This window comes from Mus musculus, chromosome 18 (genome assembly GCF_000001635.26).
Source record: "Mus musculus strain C57BL/6J chromosome 18, GRCm38.p6 C57BL/6J".
NCBI lineage: Eukaryota > Metazoa > Chordata > Mammalia > Rodentia > Muridae > Mus > Mus musculus.
Genome location: NC_000084.6, coordinates 25,219,829 through 25,236,416, shown reverse-complemented (window position 1 = coordinate 25,236,416; position 16,588 = coordinate 25,219,829). Strand labels below are relative to the sequence as shown.

Genomic DNA, 16,588 nt, shown 5'->3' with positions numbered 1-16,588 from the left:
TTCTCTCCTTACCTCTGTCCATGCCTAAGCATCCAGGAGAGACAAGGAGCTCAGGATCCAGGATTTCTATATGGACTGAGGAATGCCAAGTCAACTCCAAAGCCTTCCAAGCAGGAGCACTTGAAGCACTCACTTCAGATTTCAGACTAACTAGTTACAGCTGATAACCTGTGCAAATAGGCTAAAATCTGAAAAACCTCTGAAAATTATCTGGCCCCACGCAATGATAATATTACTGTCAACATATATTACAAAAAGATAATAAACAGAAGAGGCATGACAATCTGATTATCTTATCTGTAGTGAGACCTAGTTTGCATATTCTGTTAACTCATTATAACTACATGACTATACATACCATAATTATATTTAGACTTGTGAAAAGTTAATGACCTCTTAAATGCCAAATCTTGGGTATAGGTTTTAAAAAACAAAAGTTAGTATGAAAACCTGTAGCTGAATTGAGAGTGCTAGCATCTGCATTGTGAAGGCCATTCTAAGGTTAATATGTAAAGAAAAAGTTATTCTTGATCAATAACACAGCCATTCATTATATTCTTCAAATCTGAAAATCATTACAAACTGTGCTACTACAAAGGGGCTTAGATGAAGAGGTATTTCAGAATAATCCTTTAGATAGAAGATAGGCAGTATTAAAGTATGTTTACATATGCAAGAACTGATTAAACTTTCTAAGTAATTTTTATATGGCCCTATATAGATTTGATACAACATAATCAGAACTATCACTATAAAGAAGTATAGAAGTGTGTATAAAATATATAGCATATTATAAACACACACTAAGTTTGGTTTCAAGTTCACTTTACTGCATTTGTATGTGGACATATATTAAAAAGAAATGGCCATGCTAGCCAAGAGGACCATCTAAACTCTATAGGTATAGCACAATCATAACTATTTGAATGTCAGTTTCTCTCACTGTAAAGCAATAAACTAGTCTCTGGAGTTGCATGCTAAGGACTCATATCTGCAGTTTCTCAACCATTACAAGACAGAAAAACCAAGTCCAGAAAAGAAAGTACTGTTTATTATAAAATGAGTATGCCATGAATATTAAAAGGATCCCAGACTGCTGGTCTGCATACTGGGGCAAGGCTGACAGGGAATCCTTAGCCTGGTCAGCTGGCCAGAATGAAAGGTCTTGCTGGGCTCAGGCAAGGCTAGCACGACCAGATTGTTACAGATCTCCATTGGGGAAAGCATGACACAGCAGGCAGCTAGGAGCCAAAGTGCAGCCCCTGAGCATGGAGTGGTTACTGTCAAGACAGTACACACAGCTCCTTGGGCCCGGTTTTTAAGTTCAACAACAAATGTTCAGGACAGAAAATTCTTTTCTGGAGTGTTACAGCTCAGTAAGACCCTCAGACACTTTGGTTAAATTAACTCATGTACTTTATTCCTTGTGGACAGGGACCCTACAAACATTTTCGGAGTGATGTGGGATCTAAGGGAAGATCTTCCCATTGTCTCAGCCTGAGATGTTAGGGATCCTCGATTTGCATGGGGAAGGACTTCGGGTATGGTCCATGCAGGACTCATTATCATGGTCCTCCTAGTGGGGTGTTGTGGTCACGTGCTCCAGGACAGAAATCTGGTCGGGAACTGGTTCAAACTCCTGCTGTTCTCAATTATGAGAGCTATCAAGGTTCTGAACTTGCTACAGCTTTACTAGTTCTTCTGTCTGGTGGCACAGTCCACTACCCCACACCAGTCAATAAGTCAGAGAAATCTCTAAAACCAAACCTAGAATAAGTTATGTCCAAAATTGTATTAATACCTAGCTAGGGCAGTAAAGATACAGAATATGACAGACAATGACACCAGGAAGCAAGATAAAGTTTAGAAGTACAACTTTTAGACAAATATATCAATTGGCTCTTTTAGCTTATACTGAGAAAAACCAGCAGAGAATGGGGCACCATTTAACAGCATCCCACCTCACTCCTCCTTTCATGGCCAAGGTTTAGAGCTGAGGAAGCTTAAGCAACAACTGACTTGCTCACAGTTCTGGACCAGACCTTCCAGCCAGTTCAGGTTACTCATGAGCTGTCTTTACAAGGAGCCTTCTGACTGTGTCCTCTAAACTTGTAGGCAGGCAAGCACAGGAATCTCAGCTCTATAGGATCAGGGAACACTCACCATTGTGACCTCATTTAATCTCAAGGACTCCTAGAAACCCTATCTTTAGGTACAATCACACCAAAATGAAAGCCTCAATGTACAAATTTGGTATGGATACAGTTTAGTCTACAACAAATGCTACAATTACAAATAAGTGGCTGTCTTAGTCAGGGTTTCTATTCCTGCACAAATATCATGACCAAGAAACAAGTTGGGGAGGAAAGGGTTTATTTGGCTTACACTTCCATACTGCTGTTCATCACCAAAGTCAGGACTGGAACTCAAGCTGGTCAGGAAGCAGGAGCTGATGCAGAGGCCATGGAGGGATGTTCTTTACTGGCTTGCTTCTCCTGGCTTGCTCAGCCTGCTCTCTTATAGAACCCAAGACTACCAGCCCAGAGATGGTCCCACCCACAAGGGGCCTTTCACCCTTGATCACTAATTGAGGAAATGCTTTACAGTTGGATCTCACGGAGGCATTTCCTCAAATGAAGCTCCTTTCTCTGTGATAAGTCCAGCTGTGTCGAGTTGACACACAACCAGCCAGTACAGTGGCTGAGCAGCCTTTTATCCCAAAAAGACCTCCATTCTCCTGCCACCTCTCTTCCTGCCTTCATCAGATCTGCAGACCCTGAACCATACAGGTAAGCTTCTCTTCTCCGTCCGTCTTCTCTGCTCTCTGAGCTCTCTTGGCCAAGCCAAGCTGCCCTGAGCAACCCAGGGGGACCTCCATTTTCCTGTCACCTTTCCTCCCACCTTCATAAGACCTGAAACTCCTGAACCATACCTTAAATTCAATCTTATAAAAACAACAGAGGCCTTTAAAGGGGAAATGAAAAAAAAATCCTTTTAAAAAACCAGGAAAATACAATCAAACAGCTAGAGGTCTTTAAAGAGGAAACAAATAAATCCCATAAATATATACAGAAAAAATATAAATAAACAGGTAATAAAAATAAATAAAACTGTGCAACACCTGAAAGTGGAAACAGAAGCAATAAAGAAAACACAAACTGAGGAAATCCTGGAGATGGAAAACCTAGGGAAGAGAACAGGAACAAGAGGTGCAAGCATCACCAACAGAATACAGGAGATGGAAGACAGACCCTCAGGGGAAGAAGATACAATAGGAGAAATTGATACTTGAGTCAAAGAAATGTTAAATTTAAAAAATTCCTGATACAAAACATCCAGGAGATCTGGGATACCATGAAAAGACTTAACATAAGAAAAATAAGAATAGAAGAAGTTGTTGAGTCCCAGCTACAAGGCCCAGAAGATATTCTCAACAAAATCATAGAAGAAAACTTTCTCAACCTAAAGAAAGAGATGCCTATAAATATACAAGAAGCTTAAGAACAACAATCAAACTGGACCAGAAAAGAAAATCCTGCCAGCACACAGCAATCAAAACATATAATCTACAGAACAAAGAAAGAATATTAAAAGCACCAAGGGAAAAAGGCTAGGAAACATTTTAAAAGGCAGACCTATCAGAATTATACCTAACTTCTCAACAGAGACTTCTAAAATCTAGAAGGGCCTGGACAGATATCTTTCAACCTCTAAAAACCCACAGATGCCAACCTTGACTACTATAGCCAGCAAAACTCTCAATCATCATAGATGAAGAAAACAAGATTATTTCTAGACAAAACCAAATTCAAACATTATCTATCCAAAATTTCACCCTGTAAAAAATACCTGAAGGAGAACTCCAATCCAAGAATAATAACTACATCCAAGAAAACACAGGAAATAAGTAATTCCATACCAGGAAAAACAAAACAAAGGAAGCACACACACACACACACACACACACACACACACTAACGCCACCAATTAACAAATTAACAACCATTGGTCATTAATATCTCTCAACATCAATGGACTCAATTCCCCAATAAAAAAGACACAGGGTAACAGAATGGATATGAAAATAGCATCCATCATTCTGGTGCATACAAAAAACATACCTCGGCAATATAAACAGACATTACCTCAGCAAGGTAGGAGATAATCAAAACCAGGGCTGAAATCAATTAGTTAGAATCAAATCAATACAAAAAACCAACAAAATAAGAGCTGGTTCTTTGAGAAAATCAACAACGTAGACAAATCTTTAGCCAAACTAACCAAAAGACAGACAGACAGTATACAAATAAAAACATCAGAAATGAAATGGGAGATATAACAACAGACACTGAGGAAATTCAAGAATAATTAGGTCTTATTTGAATAGGCTGTGCTCCACTAATTGGAAAATCTTAATGAAATAAACTTAAAAACTTAATGAAATAAACAATTTTCTAAACCGATACCACTTACCAAAGATAAATCAAGATCAGGTAAACTATTTAAACATTCCTATAACTCCTAAAGAAATAGAAGCAGTCATTAAAAGTTTGTCAACCAAAAAAAGCCCAGGGCCAGATGGTTTTAGTGCAGGATTGTGCCATTTTCAAAGAAGAGATAATATCAATACTTCTCAAACTACACCACAAAACAGAAACAGAAGGAACCCTGCCAAAGTGTGAGGTCACAGTAACCCTAATACCTAAACCAAACAAAGACTCAACAAAGAAAGAGATCTTCAGACTGATTTATCTTATGAAAATTGATGTAAAAATACTCAATAAAATACTCACAAACCAAATCCAGGAACACATCAAAGACATCATCCATTGAGATCAGTTAGGCTTCATCCCAGGGATGCAGGATGGTTCAATGTACCAAAAATCCATCAATGTAAGCACCATATAAACAAACTTAAAGAAAAAAAAAATCACATGATTATCTCATTAGATGCTGAAAATGACCTTGTTAAAATCCAACATTCCTTCATGTTAAACATATTAGAGAAGTCAGGGATACAGGCAATATACGTAAACATAATTCAAGCAGCATACAGCAAGCCAATAGACAACATCAAACTAAATGGATAGAAACTTGAAGCAATTCCACTAAAATCAAGGACAAGACAAGGCAGCCCATTCTCTCCCTATCTATTGAATATAGTATTCAAAGTTCTAGCCAGAGCAATAAGAAAAGTAAAGGAGAAGGGGATCCAAATTGGAAAAGAAGTCAAAGTATAACTACTAGCAGATAATATGATACGATACATATGTATTCCCCAAAATTCTACCAGAGAACTCCTACAGCTGATAAGCAGCTTCAAAACAGTGGCTGGATACAAAACTAACTCAGTGAAATCCTTTATACAAATAGTAAACTGGGTGAGAAAGAAATAGGGAAACAACACCCTTTATAATAACCACAAATAACAGAAAATGTTTTGGTGTAATCTAATCAAGCAAGTGAAAGATTTGTATGACAGAACTTCTAAGTCTCTCAAGAACGAAATTAAAGAAGATATCCGAATATCAAAAAAAAAAAATCTCCTGAATTCATGGGTAGGTAGGATTAACATAATGAAAATGGCCGTCTTACCAAAAGCAATCTACAGATTCAAATGTAATCCACATCAAAACTCCAACACAATTTCTTTTATAGACCTTGAAAGTACAATTCTCAACTTCAAATTGGAAAAACAAAAACCCAGGATAGCTAAAACAATCCTGAACAATAAAAGAACTTTGGGTGGAATCACCATCCCTGAACTCAAGCTGTACTACAGAGCAATAGCGATAAAAACTACATGGTATTGGTATAGAAACAGACATGTTGATCAATGGAATGGGATTGAAGACCCAAAAATAAACCCACAGATCTATAGAAACTTAATTTTTGATAAAGAAGCCAAAACCCTACAATGGAAAAACAAAAGCACCTTCAACAAATGGTGTTGGTCTAACTGGATATCTACATGCAGAAGAATGAAAATAGATCCATATTTATCACCCTGCATGAAACTCAAGTCCAATTTGATCAAGGACCTCAACATGAAACCAGAATCACTAAATCTCATAGAAAAGAAAGTGGGAAATACCCTTGAGCTCACTGGTATAAGGTCAATTTCCTAAACAGAACACCAATGGCTCAGGCTCTAAGATTAACAATTGATAAATGGTACTTCATGAAACTGCAAAGCTTCTGTAAGGCAAAGGACACTGTCAATAAGACAAAACAGCAGCCGGTAGATTGGGAAAGGATCTTCACTAACCCTACACCGAACAGAGGGCCAATATCCAAAATTTACAAAGAACTCAAGAAGTTAGTCACCAACCCAAATAACCCAATTAAATAATGGGTTACAGCCGGGTGTGGTGGCACATGCCTTTAATCCCAGCACTTGGGAGGCAGAGGCAGGCGGTTTTATGAGTTCGAGGCTAGCCTGGTCTACAGAGTGAGTTCCAGGACAGCCAGGACTATACAGAGGAACTCTATCTCGAAAAACCAAAAAAAAAAAAAAAAAAAAAAAAAAAGGGGGGGGGGAGGTTACAGGACTAAACAGAATTTTAAACAGAGGAATCTTGAATGGTCCAGAAGCTCTTAAATGTTCAAAGTCCTTAGGAAATGCAAATCAAAACTCTAAGAGTTTCGTCATATACCCATTAGAACAGCTAATCAAAAATGCAAAGAGATAACACATGCTGGTGACGATGGAGAACAAGGGGAGCACTTCTTCATTGCTGGTGGGAGTGCAAACTTATATAATCACTTTGGAAATCAATTTGGTGGTTTCTTAGAAAACTAGGAACAGTTCTATCTCAAGACCCAGCTATACCACTCCAGGGCATGTACCCAAAAGATGTTCCAACATCTCACAAAGGCACTTGCTCAACTATGTTCACAGCAGTTTAATTTGTAGTGTCCAGAAACTAGAAACAACCTACATATTCCCCAACTGAAGAATGGATAAAGAAAATGTGGTACATTGTGGGACTATAAAAGGCAGCCTGTTTTGGTTGAGTGAGGCTTGCTCTGGAGACCCAGTAGAAAACTCTACAATGGACGGAACAGTGAGCCATGTTCCCAGAAACAGGGCCTGATACCACAGAGCCCCCAACTCCATAATTCTGTGACTATCAGTCACACAGACAAACCCCCCCCAAGCTCCTGGCACTCTGGCTAGACGCCACTCTTCCCACAGTTACCTGGCAACAACAAGGTAGCCCAGCACACTATGAAAGGAGCTGCTTGACCCCTCCTTGTTCTCTTAAGCTCTCACCTTTCTTACTCTCATCTCTAGCTCCCCTTTTCCCCTCCCTTCTCTCCACCTGGCCATGGCCGGCCCCTCCCTTTCTTTTACCTTCTCTCTTTCTCTCTGCCTTTCTACAATAAAGCTCTAAAACTATAGACTGTGTCTGCTCATCAAGGCCCACCGCAGTACATGAACAATGGGGATAGGCTTTCCCCTAAAGAGCCCTGTCTAACCTCCCCTGGAAGACCTTCCCGTCCAGCCACGGACCAGATCAAAGACTCTCGCCTGAGTGGGAACTACCCAGTGGCCCCTCTCTTCCTGTGCTCTCCTCTCTTTGGCCCCAAGGCTGGCCAAGCTGCCCATGGGGACCCACTTTGTTCTCAGCTCTTTTGCGGTGTCCAGTGGAGTCTGGGATGCCCGAGACTGAGAACCTGTTGTCTCTGGCCTTGGACTGCCCCTTATCTACTACCCCCCACCCCGTGGGCTGGGGTCCGTGGCTTCCAACAGCCAGATACCCACCTGGTGCTGTGTGGAAAGCTTGCAGCAGTTCTCCTCGTCTGCCCTCCCAGAGCACCGGAACTCTGGGGGGACCCAGGTTTTCTCCCACTCCCTTTATCCCCTGACACCCATCTACAGTACATCTACACAGTGCAATACTATTCAGCTATGAAAAACAAAGTAATCATGAATTTTGCAGGTTAATGGATTAACTTGAGAATATCATTCTGAATGAGGTAACCTAGGCCCAAAAGAATATGCATGGTATGTATTCACCTATAAATGGATTAAGCCATAAAATATAGGTATTATGTTACACTCTACAGACCCAAAGAAGCTAAACAAGGAGGCACATTTAACGATGCTTAAATTTCACTCAGAAGAGGGAATAAAATCATTCTAAGAGGCAGATGAAGGGAGGGGACTGGAAAGGAGTGGAGATGGAGAAGTTCAGGATCAGGTGTGGGGAAGGACAGGAGATATGGCTAGATGGTCATGAAAATGAATAGAAATCTGCAACTGATGGGGTGAGGAGGTGGGGAGAATCTCCTGGATGAGACAGAGACCTAGGATAAGGGAGGCCCCAAAGAATCAATGGGGGTGACCTCAGCTGTGACTTTTAACATTGGGGATATTGAACCTGAAGAGGCCACCTCCTGTAACCTGGCAGGAACCCAGTGGGTTAATAGAGACACCAACCCACCCACAAAACTTTCAACACAAAAATTACCCTATTACAGGAAATGAAGGAACAAGAGATGGAGCAGAGAGAGACAGAGGCAATGGCCAACCAATAACTAACCCAACTTGAGATCCAGTCCATGGGTAGGCACCAATTCCTGACACTATTAATGATATTGTTATGCTTGCAGACAGGAGTATGTTGTCCTCTGAGAGGCTGCACCCAGCAGCTGACTCATGCAGAAATCCAAAGCCAAACAGTAAATGGAGCTTGGGGACGCTTAAGGAAGAACAGGAGGAAGGATTGTGGGCTTCGAAGGGGATAAAAACTCCATAGGAAGACCAACAGAAACAACTAACCTGGACCCTTGTGGCTTTCAGAGTCTGTACCAAAAAATATACAACCAAAAAATATGTGCTAGGCCTCCCAGCATGTGGGTCCCGAACAACTGGAGCGGGGGCTATCCCAAAGCTGTTGTCTATATGTGGGATATGTTCTAGCTGGGTGCCCTCAGTCTGGCCTCAGTGGGAGAAAAAGTGCCTAGTCTCACAGAGATTTGAAGTGCCCACATTGGGGGGGGGGGATACCCAGGGGAGCCCCCACCTGTTCAGAGAAGAAAGGAGGGGGATTGTGAGAGGGGTGAACAGGAGGGGGATAGTGAGTGAGATATAAAGTGAATAAGTAAAAAAATTAAATTTAATTAAATTTTAAAAAAGAATACCAAATAAGTCTATTTCCTATTTACCTCCAACCTTGAGGAAAGATCATGCTTTACATAATCCTACTATGTTCGGATCTCAACCCGTCTTTAATGTATCATAATACCAGCCACTTCCACAGGAACTGTGTGATAGATTTCTTTGTACGTAAGATACAACTGTATGCATTTCCTGTTTTGATGTAAACAATGAACATGTTAAATTTCCATGTTTAAAAAAAATAGAAACAAATAATAAGTGAATTTCCTAAGCCAGAACAGAAGGGCAAGAGCTGAAAATAAAACAGCCCAGAAAACATTCCTCCAAATAAACAGCTTCAGCTCAAAACTACCTGCTCCTCACAGCCTTCACGCTTTCACCCCACTCAGGCATACAGCTGCTGCAAACAATTCTTCCTACCATGCCATTGTCATGTCCATTTTGTTCTACTACCTCTTTAAAGTCATAGTGGTACAAAAAAGACAAAGGTTAAAAGCCACCATCTGGTTCCAAGTTTTCAACTCAGCAGCATGGCTTAGGGAATAAAGAGGCTTGCTGTCAAACCTGCCAAGTTCCCTGAGACCACATAATTAAAGAGTTCTGATCCTGCAAACTGTTCTCAGACTTCCACATTTCTGCCATGGTATGTACACATGTGTACACATGCAGGCACACACACACACACACACACACACACACACACACACACACACAATAAATGTCATTAAAAAAATTTTTTTAAGTGAAGCAAGATGAAATCAGCCGTGGTCAGGGTGGTATGGTCAAAAACTCTGACCCAGAATGGTTTCTGTCTAAAAGAACTGAAGGAACAAAAATGGAGAAGAGACTGAGGGAAAGGAGGTCTAATGACTGCCCCAAATTGGGATCCAGCTCAAGGGGAGGGCTGCAAGGCCTGACACTATTACTGACACTATAGTGTGCTTACAGGTAGGAGTTGAGCATGGCGGTCCTCTGAGAGGCCCAACCAGATGTTGACTAAGACAGATGAGATACTTACACACCCACTGGAATTGAAAGGCAGGAAGGAGCTGAGAAGTTGGGAGACCCCATAGGAAGAACAGCAGTCTCAACTAACTTAGACCCCTGAGATCTCTCAGACACTGAGCCACCAACAAGGCAGCATACAGGAGCTAGTCCACCCCCACCCCCACTCCGCCCAACACATACAACACAGAGGACTGCTGGATCTGGCCTCAGTGGAAGAAGACACACCTAGCCACACACCTAGCCCTTGAGGCCTCAGGGAGTGGGGAGGCCTGGCTTCAGTGTGTGTGTGGGGGGGTGGCATCCCCTTGGAGACAGGGTGAAGAAGGAATGAGAGGAGGCTGTGAAGGGGTGAGGAGCTGGGAGGGGGGGCAATGGCTGGACTGTAAAAAACTAGAAGTAATTTTTAAAAAGTAAAGCAAGAACCATTCCAAGTGTACCACAGCTGTGTAAAGAATAGGAAAACTCACAAATTAGGGCATACAGCACCAATATAAATTGGTTCAGATCCAAATACTGTAAATACAACTTATTGAAGATGGTGTTTAAAAAGAGGATGGCTTAGGAAAAAAAAAAAAGAGTCAAAGGAACAATGCCAAAGAAAGAAAAGAAAACTGTGATAACTGAGGAAAATCAGCCCTAGGGAAAATGTCCATAAAAAGCACATAAGGGCCACCAAAAGGAAGGTCATATGCCATTTGACACTAGTAATCAGAACTTATATGTAGCTAGGCCAAATAATCAATAGGCTGAGGTAGTCAAAGACTGTGTGGATTAGAGGCTGAGTATAAAGCCTGTCTGGGAAAGCTTAGCTAGATACTTTCTCAACGTAGTTTTTAAAATGAGCTATGGATACAGCTCAGTGGTCTGACACTTGTCTACTACATTTGAGGCTCTAGTTCTGAAAAATCTCTAGTACTGAAAAAGATCTTGATCTTCTACACCATATTAAGCTACAGAAAGGTATCAAAAGACAAGTGATGTAATAGAACTAGTTTTTAAGAAAGGTTAATATGGCAACAGTGATGGAACAGTCTAAAGAACAGTTAAGACGGTAGAGACGTACACAAGGATGCCACAATCCTGCAGGGATGCTGTGAGTAAGGGATCCTGAAAAGGACAATGGCAATGCCACAGAATTTGCCAGGGGGGATGGGAAGAGCTGAAGAGAGAAGGCAAAACACAAGAATTTGTACAACATGACTTCCATGAGTTAAATGCTTCACATACACAGCACTATAGGTACATGTTATCTGTTTTTATAATGTTATGTTCAGTATAAAGCACTTGATATGACAGAGGGTTACTGTTATTGTGCCCATCAGTGCTCAAAGACTTTAGCATAATGAAGAGAGTGGGCACTGGGGGTCAGAGTACCCTTCTGCCTCTTCCACATGTTATTCCAGTTATTTCTCCAGGCCAGGAGAATAAAAGCATCTGCTTACCTAACTCCTCAGGTTGTCACAAAGATGGCAAAGTATAAGAAAGTACTCTGTTCATGACAGGAACATAAAAAAGTAATGCGTTTTGCTGACAGAAGTACTAAAAAGAGCAGACGCTAACACTGTGTTATCTTGATGCATTAAAACCATGAAACCTGCTACATCATTGCTTCCTTTGATACCAATGTCTGTACACTCCATCCAGGTAGACAGCATTCTTTCTACACTACTGGCATCCCCAGTATTCATGTGATTTTAAAAGCTTTCCTATCACCTCTTCTGTCACTTTCAAGATTCTCACTGCAGCTCTATTTGCATTTAATTTTTTCTAAGCTGTGTTGGGATTAAATGTACAGATACAAAGCAATGAATTTATTACCCATATGGCAGCCGCAAGAACTCTCTCATAAGGAAAGTCCACACATAGGTGATCAGGGTAGTTGAGGAGTACATTTTTATTATTTCCTGGATTAGTTCCAGAAAAAAAAAAAAGACTACAAATAGCTGGCTAGAACATAGTAATTTATCCAATACAGGGTCAACTGAAATGAAGTATCCCAGATAAATTAATATAATTATTATATTTTATAAATACTTGGTATCAATTTCATTTGCTGTGGAGCTAGCATTTGTAGCTAAATAATTTAAGAAAATAAGCTTATTTATCTATTTATGTTGAAGATTGAATATATGACTTTATATTAACTATTAAGTATTCTCTCTACTAGACTATAGGATTAGCCCAAGAAATAATCTTCCATATGGTTAATAGCTAAGAGACCAACAAAAGTAACCAACTACTAACAATCCATTTTTTTTCTTTTTTTTTTAATTTTTTATTGGATATATTGAATATTTTCTTTTTTTCCCCCATATTTTTTATTAGCTATGTTCTTCATTTAAATTTCAAATGCTATCCCAAAAGTCCCCCCGTACTGCTCCCCTACCCACTCACTTTGGCCCTGGCATTTCCCTGTACTGGGACATATAAAGTTTGCTAGGCCAAGGGGCCTCTCTTCCCAATGATGGCCAAGTAGGCCATCTTCTGCTACATATGCAGCTAGAGACACGAGCTGGGGGCGAGTAACTGATTAGTTCATATTGTTGTTCCACCTATAGGGTTGCAGACCCCTTCAGCTCTTGGGCACTTTCTCTACCTCCTATATTGTGGGCCCTGTGTTCCATACAATAGATGACTGTGAGCATCCACTTCTGTATTTGCCAGGCACTGGCAAAGCCTCACAGGAGACAGCTATATCAGGGTCCTTTTAGCAAAATCTTGCTGGCATATGCAATAGTATCTGCATTTGGTGGCTGATTATGGGATGGACCCCCGGGTGGCACAGTCTCTGAATAGTCCATACTTTCGTCTTATCTCCAAATTTTGTCTCTGCAACTCCTTTCATGGATATTTTATTCCATATTCTAGGGAGAAATGAAGTATTCACACATTGGTCTTCCTTCTTGATTTTCTTGTGTTTTGGAAGTTGTATCTTGGGTAGTCTAGGTTTCTGGGCTAATATCCACTTATCAGTGTGTGCATATCAAGTGAGTTCTTTTGTGATTGGGTTACCTCACGCAGGATGATATGCCCCAGTTACATCCATTTGCCCAAAAATTTCATGAATTCATTGTTTTTAATAGCTGAGTAGTACTCCATTGTGTAAATGTACCACATTTTCTGTATCGATTCCTCTGTTGAGGGACATCTGGGTTCTTTCCATGTTCTGGCTATTATAAATAGGGCTGCTCTGAACATAGTGGAGCGTGTATCCTTATAACCAGTTGGAACATCTTCTGGGTATATGCCCAGGAGAGGTATTGCTGGGTCTAGCGGGAGTACTATGCCTGTTTTCTGAGGAAGCAGCAGAATGATTTCCAGCAATGAAGGAGTGTTCCTCTTTCTCTACATCCTCACCAGCATCTACTGTCACATGAACTTTTGATCCTAGCCATTCTGACTGGTATGCTGTGGAATTTCAGGGTTGTTTTCATTTGCATTTCCCTGATGATTAAGGATATTGAACATTTTTTCAAGTGATTCTAAGCCCTTTGGTATTCCTCAGTTGAGATTTCTTTGTTTAGCCTCTGTACCCCATTTTATAATGGGATTATTTGAATTTCTGGAGTTCATCATCTTGAGCTCTTTGTATATATTGGATATTAGTCCCCTGTCAGATTTAAGATTGGTAAAAATTCTTTCCCAAGTTGTTGGTGGCCTTTTTGTCTTATTGACAATATCTTTTGTCCTACAGAAGCTTTGCAATTTTATGAGGTCCCATTTGTCAACTCTTGATCTTACAGCACAGGCCATTGCTGTTCTGTTTAGGAATTTTTCCCCTGTGCCCATATCTTCAAGGGTCTTCCCCACTTTCTCCTTTATAAATTTCAGTGTCTATGGTTTTATGTAGAGTTCTTTGATCCACTTAGACTTGACCTTTGTACACGAGCTAAGAATGGATCAATTCACATTCTACATGATAACCCCCAGTTGTGCCAGCACCATTTGTTGAAAATGCTGTCTTTTTTCCACTGGATGGTTTTAGCTCCCTTGTCAAAGATCAAGTGACCATAGGAGTGTGGGTTCATTTCTGGGTCTTCAATTCTATTCCATTGATCTACCTGTCAGTCACTGTACCAGTACCATGCAGTTTTTATCACAACTGCTCTGTAGTACAGCTTTAGGTCAGGCATGGTGATTTCCCCAGAGGTTCTTTTATTGTTGAGAATAGTTTTCAATATACTAGGTTTTTTGTTATTCCAGGTGAATTTGCAAATTGCCCTTTCTAACTCAATGAAGAATTGAGTTGGAATTTTGATGGGGATTGCATTAAATCTGTAGGTTGCTTTTGGCAGGATAGTCATTTTTACTATATTGATCCTGCCAATCCATGAGCTTGGGAGATCTTTCCATCTTCTGGGATCTTCCATTTCTTTCTTCTGAGACTTGAAGTTCTTGTCATACAGATCTTTCACTTCCTTAGTGAGAGTCACACCAAGGTATGTAATATTATTTGTGACTATTGTGAAGGGTGTTGTTTCCCTAATTTCTTTCTCATCCTGTTAATCCTTTGTGTAGAGAAAGGCCACTGATTTGTTTGAGTTAATTTTATATCCAGCTACTGCGGTGAAGCTGTTTATCAGGTTTAGGAGTTCTCTGGTGGAATTTTTAGGGTCACTTATATATACTATCATATCATCTGCAAACAATGATATTTTCACTTCTTCCTTTCCAATTTGTATCCCCTTGATCTCCTTTTGTTGTCGAATTGCTCTGGCTAGGACTTCAAGTACTATATTGAATAGGTAGGGAGAAAGTGGGGAGCCTTGTCTAAGTCCCTGATTTTAGTGGGATTGCTTCGAGTTTCTCTCCATTTATTTTGATGTTGGTTACTGGTCTGCTGTATATTGCTTTTATTATTTTTAGGTATGGGTCTTGAATTCCTGATCTTTCCACGACTTTTATCATGAAAGGGTGTTGGATTTTGTCAAATGCTTTCTCAGCATCTAAGGAGATGATCATGTGATTTTTGTCTTTGAGTTTGTTTATATAGTGGATTACGTTGATGGATTTCCATATATTAAACCATCCCTGCATCCCTGGGATGAAGCCTACTTGGTTATGATGGATGATCGTTTTGATGTGTTCTTGGATTTGGTTTGCGAGGATTTTATTGAGTATTTGTGCATGGATATTCATAAGGGAAATTGCTCTGAAGTTCTTTCTTTGTTGGATCTTTGTGTGGTTTAGGTATCAGAGTAATTGTGCCTTCATAGAACGAATTGGGTATAGTACCTTCTGTTTCTATTTCGTGGAATAGTTTGAGCAGAGTTGGAATTAGGTCTTCTTTGAAGGTCTGACAGAACTCTACACTAAACCCATCTGGTCCTGTGCTTTTTTTTTGGTTGGGAGACTATTAATGACTGCTTATATTTCTTTAGGGAAGATGGGACTGTTAAGATCTTTAATCTGATCCTGATCTGGTACCTGGTATCTGTCTAGGAAGTTGTCCATTTCATCCAGATTTTCCAGTTTTGTTGAGCCTTTTGTAGTAGGTTCTGATGAAGTTTTGGATTTCCTCAGGATCTGTTGTTGTGTCTCCTTTTTCATTTCTGATTTTGTTAAATAGGATACTGTCCCTGTGCCCTCTAGTTAGTCTGGCTAAGGGTTTACCTATCTTGTTGACTTTCTCAAAGAACCAACTGTTGGTTTGGTTCATTCTTTGAATAATTCTTTTTGTTTCCACTTGGTTGATTTCAGCCCTAAGTTTGATTATTTCCTGCCATCTACTCCTCTTGGGTGAATTTGTTTCCTTTCGTTCTAGAGCTTCTAGGTGTGCTGTCAGACTGCTAGTGTATGCTCTCAGTCATTTCTTTTTGGAGGCACTCAGAGCTGAGTTTTTCTCTTATGACTGCTTTCATTGTGTCCCGTAAATTTGGGTATGTTGTGGCTTCATTTTCATTGAACTCTAAAAAGTCTTTAATTTCTCTATTTCTTCCTTGACCAAATTACCTTTGACTAGAGTGTTGTTCAGCTTCCACGTGAATGTTGGTTTTCTATTATTTATGCTGTTATTGAAGATCAGCCTTAGTCCGTGGTGATCTGATAGGATGCATGGAAAAATTTCAATATTTTTGTATCTGTTGCGGCCTGTTTTGTGACCAATTATATGGTCAATTTTTGAGGAGGCACCATGAGGTGCTGAGAAGAAGGTATATCCTTCCTCTTTAAGGGTTTCTACCTGTTTAGCAGTGTTCTCCTGTATTTCTTTAAGTGAGTTATTAATGTACTTCTTAAAATCTTCTACCACCATCATGAGATATGATTTTATTTTATTATTTTTTTTTTTCCATTTTTTATTAGGTATTTAGCTCATTTACATTTCCAATGCTATACCAAAAGTCCCCCATATCCACCCACCCCCACTCCCCTGCCCACCCACTCCCCCTTTTTGGCCCTGGTGTTCCCCTGTACTGGGGCATATAAAGTTTGCAAGTCCAATGGGCCTCTCTT

The 16,588-nt window shown here is 40.2% G+C and overlaps 1 protein-coding gene across 14 annotated transcripts in view; it reads right to left on the bottom strand.

Moving 5' to 3' along the window:
• Window positions 1-16,588, bottom strand: part of AW554918 (expressed sequence AW554918) — a 298,592-nt gene that overhangs the window by 230,905 nt on the left and 51,099 nt on the right. The window contains exon 1 of one of the 14 annotated variants that reach the window (XM_017317884.2): window positions 1,962-2,357. The exons of the other annotated variants lie outside the window; for them this stretch is intronic. The gene's annotated coding sequence lies outside the window, so the exon portion shown is untranslated. Of the gene's footprint in view, window positions 1-1,961; window positions 2,358-16,588 lie in introns of those variants that run through there. 14 annotated transcript variants of the gene reach the window in all.